Below are 11,259 nucleotides of genomic sequence, written 5' to 3' on the forward strand. Positions count from 1 at the left end.
GTTCTTTTGCCATGTGTGATGTGACTTTACATTTTTGTTTTGTACAGCCAAAGACTCCAGTGTTTCTTATGGGGAAAGAGCAGGGGACGTTGGACTAATTGGATAGCTCTGGCACAGGCACAATGGGCTGAATGGCCTCTTTCTGTCCTGTGTGGTTGTATGATTCTATGAAAATTTCATCCTATTAGTTTAGGTTGGGTTTGAACTTAGTCTGTGACTCAGTTCACCTCCCTGTCTCCTGCGACACTCAGCTATTGCAACTGCCCTGCCATTTTGGTGAGCTGAGCTTCACCCATTCCTTATATTGGGCTGCCCCTATTTCTTGCATTGCTGTCCATACATACTAAAAAAGGTTCATTTTCCAGGATATCAATCTAGTGACTATGAATGTATGATGATGAATGTCCAAGTCAGGATGGTGTGTGACTTGGAGGTGATGGTGTTATGACATTGATGCTCGTCCTTTTTGATATGAGGTCATGGAGGTGCTGTCAAAGTAACATACCATGGACAGTACACACTGCGGCTACAGTCTGCCAGTGGTGGAGAGGTTGTGGGGGTGGGGGGGGGTTGAATATTGAATTCAATGGCAGGAGCAAAATGTTCTGTCCTGGATGGTGTCGAGCTTCTTGATGCACCTATCTGGACAAGTAACGTGTATCCCATCACACTCCTGCCTTGGGCTTGATACGAATGTCTTCACTGGCAAGGATTCCCAGTGAAAAGGATGTCCAAGCTTAATTTCTGCAAACACACAGAGGCCTGGGCCTCGGATTCTTTTCTATCAAAAAAGCAAATTACCATCTATAATCGTCTGACTCGGAAGGGACATTGGTGTGACAGACTTGTCACTTTCAAGGTAATATGGAGAAACAATTAAAAGCAAATTGAATGTAGATGCATAAGCAGAACTGCGGAGGCTATAAGGCAGGCTGAGACGCTGCACTGATCAGACCTCACTTACAATACTGCATGTAGTTCTGGTCATCACACTTCAGATGAATTGATTAAGTATTTAGAAGTTAGCAGACAAGAACAACAAGAATGATCTGTCTAAAGGGGTAGAACTATTAAGAGTAGATAACTTTTAAGCTCTACAGTCTCGATAGATATAGTACCTCACGCCATGTCCGGGTCTGTTGTAGATTAATTGAAATTGATGGCTATGGTTAGTCAATAACTCCATTATCATTGTATCATGCAACTACAGGGTACCAGGATTGTAGAAGGCGAACTAGATGGACTGTAGGTTTTTTTTTAAACATCCAGCAGTTTTTATACATTTATCCTGCATGCTCAATATTATGCCTTTAACGATAACAGAAAATGCTGGAAATACTCAGCAGGTCAGGCAGCATCTATGGAGAGAGAGAGAAACAGAGTTAACGTTTCAGATTGATGACCCTTCGTCGGAACTGGAAAAAGTTAAGAGATGTAACAGATTTTTGAGCAAGTGTAGGGGCAGGGAAAGGGAAGAGGGGAGGAAAGAACAAAAGGGAAGGTCTGTGATAGGGTGGAAGGCAGGAGAGTTTAAAAGACAAAAGGGATGATGGTGCAAGGCAAAAGGAGATGGTAATGGGACAAGTTAAGAAACAAAAAATGACTAGATGAGGTTAAACAGCAATGGCAGAATCATCAACAGCTGCCATATGAGAGAAAAAAATATTTAATCTCTCCTGCCTTCCACCCTATCACAGATCTTTCCTTTTGTTCTTTCCTCCCCATCTCCCTTTCCCTGCCCCTACACTTGCTTTTTTCCAGTTCTGACAAAGGGTCATCGACCTGAAACGTTAACTCTGTTTTTCTCTCCGCGGATGTTGCCTGACCTGAGTGTTTCCAGCATTTTGTGTTATTTCAGATTTCCAGCATCTGCAGTATTTTGCTATTGTATGCCTTTAAAGATGTTCCTTTGGTTCTCTGCTTAAGCATTGAATAACTTCCCCACCTCCCCCATCCCTTTGCCCAAGCTGTTCCTTTGAAATTAGCTCTTTCAAAGCTCCGAATTTGATATTTTTGGATCCCAGCATCATGTTCCTCTATAATTTCATTAAAAATCATGCAAAAGGCACACATTTAATTGAAACCTATTTAATCATTTCCAATGGGAACTCCATATGTTACAGTATCAAGTTACACCTACCTGTCACAATGTCGTGTTTTTTCCCCACAAATTAAAATGCTTTATGAAAAATCTTAATACAAATAAAATTTGTAATATCCAGAACAAAGGGCTTTATACAAAATTAAGATTTCACAATTAGATTTACCCATTGAATTGTCTTTTAATATCTTCATTCCTTTTACTTCCAAGGCCTGAGCTTGTGCTTTGGATATTTTATCTGAACAGTTAGGGCTGTAAATTGCATTTGTACATGCCAAGCATATGTAGTTTGCAGAATTGTCCATGCAATATGAGCATCAACAAGTGTTAAATGATATAAGGTTATGTCTTCTCCTTTGAGGATTTGGATTTCTCAGAAGCTATCATTTCAGGTACATGTGCTTTTTTGCTATAAACTTGCAACACCTGTAAAAGGCAGCAACCCCTATTATTGTGGTTCCTTTGCTGCTTAGAAAATAAGGTTTAGAGAATGTATTCAAAATTTAATAAAAAATCTCTTCTGAACCATTTCAGTCTTTGTTTATAGAATCATAGAATGACACAGCAGAGGGATTGGGGGTAATATATTGGCACGGATAGGGGATTGGCTAACTAACAGAAAACAGAGTCGGGATAAATGGGTCATTTTCCGGTTGGCAATCAGTAACTAGTGGGATGCCACAGGGATCAGTGCTGGGGCCTCAACTATTTACAATCTATATTAATGACTTGGATGAAGGGACTGACTGTACTGTAGCCAAATTTGCTGCTGATACAAAGATAGGTGGGTTAGCAAGTTGTGAGGACGACACAGAGTCTGCAAAGGGATATAGATAGGTTAAGTGAGTGGGCAAAAATCTGGCAGCTGGAGTATAATGTGGGAAAATGTGAGGTTATCCACTTTGGAAGGAAGAATGAAAAAGCAAATTATTATCTAAATGGAGTGAGACTACAAAATGCTGCGGTACAGAGGGATCTGGGGGTCCTAGTACAAGAAACACAATAAGTTAGCATGCAGGTACAGCAAGTAATTAGGAAGGCTAATGGAATGTTGGCCTTTATTGCAAGGGGTATGGAGTATAAAAGTAGGGAAGTTTTGATGCCACTTTACAGGGCGCTGGTGAGACCGCACCTGGAGTACTGCGTACAGTTGTGGTCTCCATATTTAAGGAAGGATATACTTGCATTGGAGGCAGTACAGAGAAGGTTCACTAGGTTGATTCCTGGGATGAAGGGGTTGACGGATGACAAAAGGTTGAGCAGGTTGGGCCTATACTCATTGGAGTTTAGAAGAATGAGGTGTGATCTTATTGAAACATACAAGATTCTGAGGGGGATTGACTGGGTGGATGCTGAGAGGATGTTTCCCCTAGTGGGGTTATCTAGAACTAAGGGGCATAGTTTCAGAATAAGGGGTCGCCCATTTAAGATGGAGATGAGGAATTTCTTCTGAGGGTTGGTAATCTTTGGAATTCTCTACCCCAGAGAGCTGTGGAGGCGGAGTCATTGAATATATTCAAGGTGGAGATTGACAGACATTTGAACTACAGGGGAGTCAAGGGGTTATGGGGAGAGAACAGAAAAGTAGTGTTGAGGCTAAGATTGGATCAGCTATGATCTTATTGAATGGCGGAGCAGGCTCGGGTGGCCTACTCCTGCTCCTAATTCATATATAACACGTGGCTAAAGAGCTGGTGTTGGAAAGAGGGACTCATTTTCATGGGACGCTGACACCAGTTCTGGGACAGGAAGGAGCTGCACCGATGGGACGGGCTCCACCTGAACCAGAATGGGACCCATGTCCTAGTGGAAAGGGTAAAAAGGGAGGTGGCAAACACTATAAACTAGTAAGATGGGGGGAGGGATCTACAAGAAATGTAACCAGCCTAATTATAAACAAAACAGGAAAAGAACAAAGGGAAGAATAAAGTAAGGGAGGACTTTGATGGCAAGGGAATAAATGGAGTTATAGAACAGAAGTCTAAAAAGATGGTTAAACATAAAGTGAGAGCAAATCCTATTAAAAATTAGTTAAACTGTACAGCAATGCACAATGTCCATAATAAAACGGGAGCTCAAGGTAACCATGTTGCGAGGAACCAGACATAGTAGGGATTACTGAGACATGGATATAGGAAAATCAGGACTGAGAATTAAACATTGTAGGGTATAACATTTAGGAAAGATAGAGGGGAAAAAGGAGGTGGAGTAGCTGTACTTATTAGGGATAACAATGGCAGTAGAAAAAAGTGACGCAGCTATCAGCAAGACAGAAATAGAATCCTTATGGATAGAGGTAAAAGATAATAAAGGATCAATCACACTAATGTGTAGTCTACAGACCACCGAATACTGGAAGGGAGGTGGAGGAAGAAATATGCAGACAAATTAGGGAAATGAGTAAAAAAAAATGAATAATAATCATGGGGATTTTCAACTACCCCGATATTAATTGGACAGAAGTAGTAGGTAAAGGGGATAAGGGAATGGCGTTCCTACAATGTGTAGACACTTACAGATGTGGTTGCTCAGGATCGTGATGCTCTCCCCAAACTCCCAATGTATGCCTCTTTCCTTACCCTCAATTGTTCCTTTATGACCTTATTCATCCATGGGGTCTCATTAGTGTTTAGTTTGTTCTTTTTAGTGGAATATATTGTTCCTGCACTCTATTGAACACCATTTTAAATGTTTTTCATTGCTGTTCTGCATCGTTTGCCAATATTGTTGCCCATTTTATTTTCCCAAGTTCTATTCTCAGCCCCTCAAAATCAACTTTTACCCCAATATGTAAAAAGTTCAACAAGGGAGGATTTGCTATTGGATCTAGTAATGGGGAATGAACCAGAGCAGATGAGAGAAGTAAAATTAGGGGAATATCTAGGCAATAGTGACCATAATATAATGCGCTTTAAGATGATAATTGAGGAGGACATAAGTGTGACAAAAACCAGGGTAATAAATTGGAGAAAAGCTGATTTTGAGGGGCTGAGAATAGAACTTGGGAAAATAAAATGGGCAACAATATTGGCAAACAATGATGTAGAACAGCAATGGGAAACATTTAAAATGGTGTTCAATAGAGTGCAGGAACAATATATTCCACTAAAGGAAAGAACAAACTAAACACTAATGAGACCCCATGGATGAATAAAGTCATAAGGGAACAATTGAGGGTAAGAAAAGAGGCATACATTGGGAGTTTGGGGAGAGCATCGCCATCCTGAGCAACCTCATCTGCTGTAAGTGTCTGCAAGTCGATGAACTTTGGCTCAGAATTGTTGAGCTGGAGACATTGTGATGCATCAGGGAGGGGGAGGGGAAGTTACCTGGACACTTTGTTCCAGGAGGCAGTCACACCTTTTAGGTTAAGTAGTACTTTAGAGTTTGTCAGTGATCAGGGACAGGAGGGTGTGATTGCAAATCAGGAAGGTATGGGGACCCAGGATGTAGTGATGGAGGAGCCTCAGCCCTGGACCTTGTCCAACACGTACGAGGTACTTGCTACCTGTATGGATGAGGAAAAGGACGACAGGGAGGATGGGCAAACTGACCATAGCACCATGGTACAGGGGGCCATCCAAGTTGGGGAGAAGGAAGGAATGTGATAGGGGATAGATACTGTTCTCTGCAGCTGTGAAAGAGTCCCCAAGGCTGTGTTGTCTGCCTGGTGCTAGGGTTAAGGATATCTCCGCACAGCTGGAGAAGAACTTGGATTGGGAGGGGGAGGATCTAGTTGTCGTGGTCCATGTAGGAACCAACGACATAGGTAGAACTAAGAATGAGGTTCTGCTGAGGGAGTTTGAGCTAGGGTCTAATTTAATAAGGAGAACCTCAAGGGTAATAATCTCTACATTACTACCTGAGCCACGTGCAAATTGGCATAGGGTCAAGCAGATCAGGGAGTTAAATGCGTGGCTCAAAGAGTGGTGTGGGAAGAGGAGGTTTTAATTCATGAGGCACTGGCACCAGTCAGGACGGGCTCCATTAAACTGGGCTAGGACCAGCATCATGGTGACTCAAATAACTAGTGCTGTAGATAGGGCTTTAAACTAAAAGGGGTGGAAGGGTCAGGCGAGGGGATATTTAGAAAGGTCAAGGCAATAGAGCAGTGCAGCGATTTGGGTAAAAACAAGCAGAGTGTGACAGGAAGGAACAGAGAGTTTAACGGTAGCAGTGCAGCAGAGAATAAGATCAAAGCAGGGAATAAGGGTAAAAAAAATTAAAGGCTCTTTATGTGAATGGACGAAGCATTCGTAACAAGTTAAATGAACTAGTGGCACAAATAGAGATAAATGGGTCTGATCAAAGAGCCATTACAAAGACGTGGTTGCAAGGTGACTAATGTTGGGAACTAAATGTTCCCGGGTACTTGACATTTCAAAAAGACAGGCAGAATGGAAAAGGAAGGGGTGGTAGCCCTGATAATAAAGGATGATGTAAGAACAGTAGAGAGAAAGGATCTCAGCTCAGAAGATCAAGTAGAAGAATCAGTATGGATAGAAATATGGAATAACATGGGGCAGAAAGCACTGGTGGGAGTAGTATATAGGCCCCCCTAACAGTAGCTATACCGTTGGACAGAATATTAATCAAGAAATAGTAGGAGCTTGTTACAAAGGTAATGTAATAATTGTGGGGGGACTTTAATCTTCATATAGACTGGACAAATCAAATTGGCAAAGGTAGGCTGGAGGACGAGTTCATGGAATGCATTCAGGACAGTTTCCTAGAACAATATGTCATGGAACCAACCAGGAAACAGGCTATTTTAGATCTTGTATTGTGTAATGAGACAGGGTTAATTAGCAATCTCATAGTAAAGGATCCTCTGGGGCAGAGTGATCATAATATGATAGGCAAGTCAAACAATGCAAATCAAACAACATAAAATTCTAAGTCCGAAACTAGAGTCTTAAACTTAAGTAATGCTAATTACATAGGTATGAGGGGCGAGTTGGCTAAGGTAGATTGGAAAAATAGATTAAAAGGTATGGCAGTAGATAAGCAGCAGCTAGCATTTAAAGAACTATTTCATAATTCTCAACAAAAATACATTCCATTGAGAAACAAAAACTCCACAGGAAAAGTGATCCAACCGTGGCTAACTAAAGAAGTTAAGGATAGCATTAGATTGAAAGAAGCTTATAATGTTGCAAAGAATAGTAGTAGGCCTGAGGATTGGGAGAATTTCAGAAACCAGCAAAGGATGACCAAAAAATTGATAAGGGGAAAAAATAGAATATGGGATAAAACCAGCAAGAAATATAAAAGCAGATTGTAAGAGCTTCTACAAGTATGTAAAAAGAGAGCAGCAAAAGTAAACATTGGTCCCTTAGCGACCGAGATAGGGACAGGAGAAATTATGGGGAATAACAAACATTTTGTATCGGTCTTCGCAGAAGACACAAAAAGCATACTAAAAATGGTGGGGAACCAAGGGTCTAATGAGGGTGAGGAACTTAACGTAATTAATACAAGTAGAGAAAAAATACTAGAGAAACTAATGGGACTAAAAGGCGACAAATCCCCTGGACCTGACGGCCTACATCCTAGGGTTCTAAAAGAGATGGCATTGGTTACCTTTCAGAATTCCCTAGATTCTAGAACGGTCCCAGCAGATTGGAAGATTGCAAATGTAACACAGTTATTCAAGAAAGGGAGAGAAAACAGGAAACTACAGGCCAGTTAGCCTGACATCAGTTGTTGGGAAAATGCTGGAATCCATTGTTATGGAAATGGTATCAGGGCACTTCGAAAATCATAAAAGATTCAGCAGTCAACATGGTTATATGAAAGGGAAATAAGTGTTTGACAAACTTTAGTTTTTTGAGGATGTAACTAGCAGGATAAAGGGGAACCAGTGGATGTAGTATATTTGGATTTCCAAAAGGCATTTGATAAGGTGCCACATAAAAGGTTATTACATAAGACTAGGGCTCATGGGGTTGGGGGTAATATAGTAGCATGGATAGAGGATTGGTTAACAAGACAGAAAACAGGAGTAGGGAATAAACTGATTTTTTCAGGTTGGCAGGCTGTAACTTAGTGGGGTGCCACAAGGATCAGTGTTGGGGCCTCAGCTATTTACATTCTATATCAATGACCCAGATGAAGGGGCCGAGTGCAATATATCCAAGTTTGCGGACGATAAAGATAGGTGGGACAGTAAGCTGTGAGAACAGTCTGCAAAGGGATATAGACTCAATGAGTGGGCAGTAAGGTGGCAGATGGAGTATAACATAGGGAAATGTGAGGTTATTCACTTTGGTAGGTAGAAGAGAGTATTTTTTAAATGGTGAGAAACTTTCAAATGTTGGTGTGCAGAGATTTGGGCGTCTTTGTGCAAGAAACACAAAGTTAGCATGCAGGTACAGCAAGCAATAAGGCAAATGGCACGTTGGCTTATATTGCAAGGGGGTTAGAATACAAGAGTAAGGAAGTCTTGCTACAATTGTACAGGGCCTTGGTGAGACCACACCTAGAGTACTGTGCAGTTTTGGCCTCCTTATCCAAGGAAAGATATACTTGCCGTGGCGGCAGTGCGATGAAGGTTCACTAGATTGATTCCTGGGATGAGAGATTGTGTAGAATGGGCCTTTACTCTTGACTTTAGAAGAATGAGAGGTGATCTCATTGAAACATACAAGATTCTGAAGGGGATTGAGCGGTTAGATGCTGAGAGGTTGTTTCCCCCTAGCTGGAGTGTCTAGAACTAGGGGGCATAGTCTCAGGAGAAGGGGGCAGGCCATTTAAGACAGAGATGAGGAGGAATTTCTTCAGTTAGGGTTGTGAATGCTGAGTCTTTGAGTATATTCAAGGCTAAGATATAGATTTTTGGACTCTAGGAATCAAGGGATATGGAGATCAGGCAGGAAAGTGGAGTTGAGTTCGAAGATCAGCCATGATCTTAGTGAATGGCGGAGCAGACTCAAGGGGCTATATGGCCTACTCCTGCTCCTATTTTTTATGTTCTTATATATGAAAAAATTAGGAGAGAAGTCAAAAAACAATTAGGAAGGCAAAGAGGAACTATGAAATTAAATAATCAAAGAATATAAAAAATAGTAAATATTTTACAGGCACATCAATAAAAGGTTGGGATGGGAACAGGGCCATTAAGGGATAGACAGGATAATACCATAGGTAACGATAGAGATGGCAGAAATATTAAATAATTATTTTGCTTCAGTATTTACCAGGGAGATAGAACAGGTGGACAGGGCATTGGATGATGAGATTAGTAATAAGATAAGTGCATTTACAATAAAAAGAGAGGGGAGATATTAAATAAACTAAGAGGATAAAACCCCTGGTCTGAATGGATTGCATGCACACATTTTAAAAGAATCTAGGGAAGAGATAGCAGAGGCATTACTACATTTAATAATTAATTAGAAAAGGGTATAGTGCCAGAGGACTGGCAGATAGCTAATGTAATACCTATATTTAAGAAGGGGGTTAGAACATGTCCAGGGAATTATAGACCAGTCAGCTTAACATCAGTGGTAGGAAAAATAATGGAATCTCTACTAAAGGAGAAAATAGAACATCTAGAAACCAAAAACATAATGATGAATAGCATGGATTTTAAGAGGGAAAGTCTTGCTTGACCAACCTCATTGAATTTTTTGAAGAGGTAACAGAGAGTAGACAATGGTAATGCAGTAGATGTAATTTATTTAGATTTTCAAAAGGCCTTCGATAAGGTACCCCAAAATAGACTGATGAACAAGGTCAGAGAATGCAGAGTCTGGGGACAAGTAGCAGAATGGATAGCTAGCTGGCTTCAAGATTGAAAGCAGAGTGTAGGGGTAAAAGGTAGCTATTCACAGTGGCAGGTGGTAGTGGTGTTCCACAAGGATCAGTGCTGGGACCACAGTTGCTCACAATTTAGACTTTGGAATCAAAAACACAATTTCTAAATTTGCAGATGACACCAAATTGGGGTGGGATAATCAATACCGAGGACTGCGATACATTACAGGAGGATATTAATAAACTTGAAAAATTGGTATATAATTGGCAAATGAAATTCAACACAGATAAATGTGAGTTATTACATTTTGGTAGGAATAGGGAGGTCACGAGTCTAGGTGGGGTAGAGAAACAAAGGGATCTTGGAGTACAAATACACACCACTAAAAGTTGCGACACAGGTTAGCAAGGCCATAAAAAACACAATCAAGCACTAGGGTTTATTTCTAGAGGTATGCAATTGAAAAGTAGGGAAGTTATGCTAAACCTGTATTGAACCTTGGTTGGACCACACTTATACTGCGCCCAGTTCCGGTCACCCTTATTAAGAGTACAGAGGCACTGGAGAGGATGCAGAGAAGATTTACAAGGATACCAGAAATGTGAAGGTATACATTTCAGGAAAGGATGAACAGGCTGGGTCTCTTGAAAAAAGGCTGAGGGGTGACTTAATAGTAGTCTTTAAAATTATGAATTGTTTTGATAATGGATACAGACAGAATGTTTCCACTTATGGGGAAGAGCATAACTAGAGGCCATCAATATAAGACAGTCACCAAGAAATCCAATAGGGAATTCAGAAGAAATTTTTACCCAAAGAGTGGTGAGAATGTGGAAATCGCTACCACTAGGAGTGGTTGAAGCATAGTATAGATGCATTTAAGGAGCGGCTAGACAAGCATACGAGGGAGAAGGGAATAGAGGGTTATGCTGATAGGTTTAGAAGAGGAAAGACGGGAGGAGGCTCAAGTGGAGCATATATACCGGCATAGACTGGTTGGGCCGAATGGCCTGTTTCTATGCCCTATATCCTATGTAATCCTCTGCCAATTACCTTAAATCTGTCTCCTCCAATTACCAACCCTTCTGCCACTGAAAACATCTTTAATAGGAAATTGCAGAAATAATTAATTTGTGGTACTGTATTTATAAAGATATGTATTTGTTAAAGACTACAAGTCAGCAAACACAAGTTCAATAAATTTTTCACTTGGTTTTCAAGTAGGAAATTGCACTCCCAGCTTGCAATTTACCATCCATTATATTTTAAGCAGGAAATTTGCACTTAAATGTTTTTAAGCAGGTGTTACCTGGTGATTGGGACAATACTTAAGTGCATAAGGGATGGTGGATGTATTTGGGAAGGCGGCTGATGGGTTGAGGTCCTATTACCCTGGGCC

The sequence above is a fragment of the Somniosus microcephalus genome, chromosome 3 (assembly GCF_052327205.1).
Source record: "Somniosus microcephalus isolate GS21.2 chromosome 3, FLI_Smic_1.0, whole genome shotgun sequence".
Classification (NCBI taxonomy): Eukaryota; Metazoa; Chordata; class Chondrichthyes; order Squaliformes; family Somniosidae; genus Somniosus; species Somniosus microcephalus.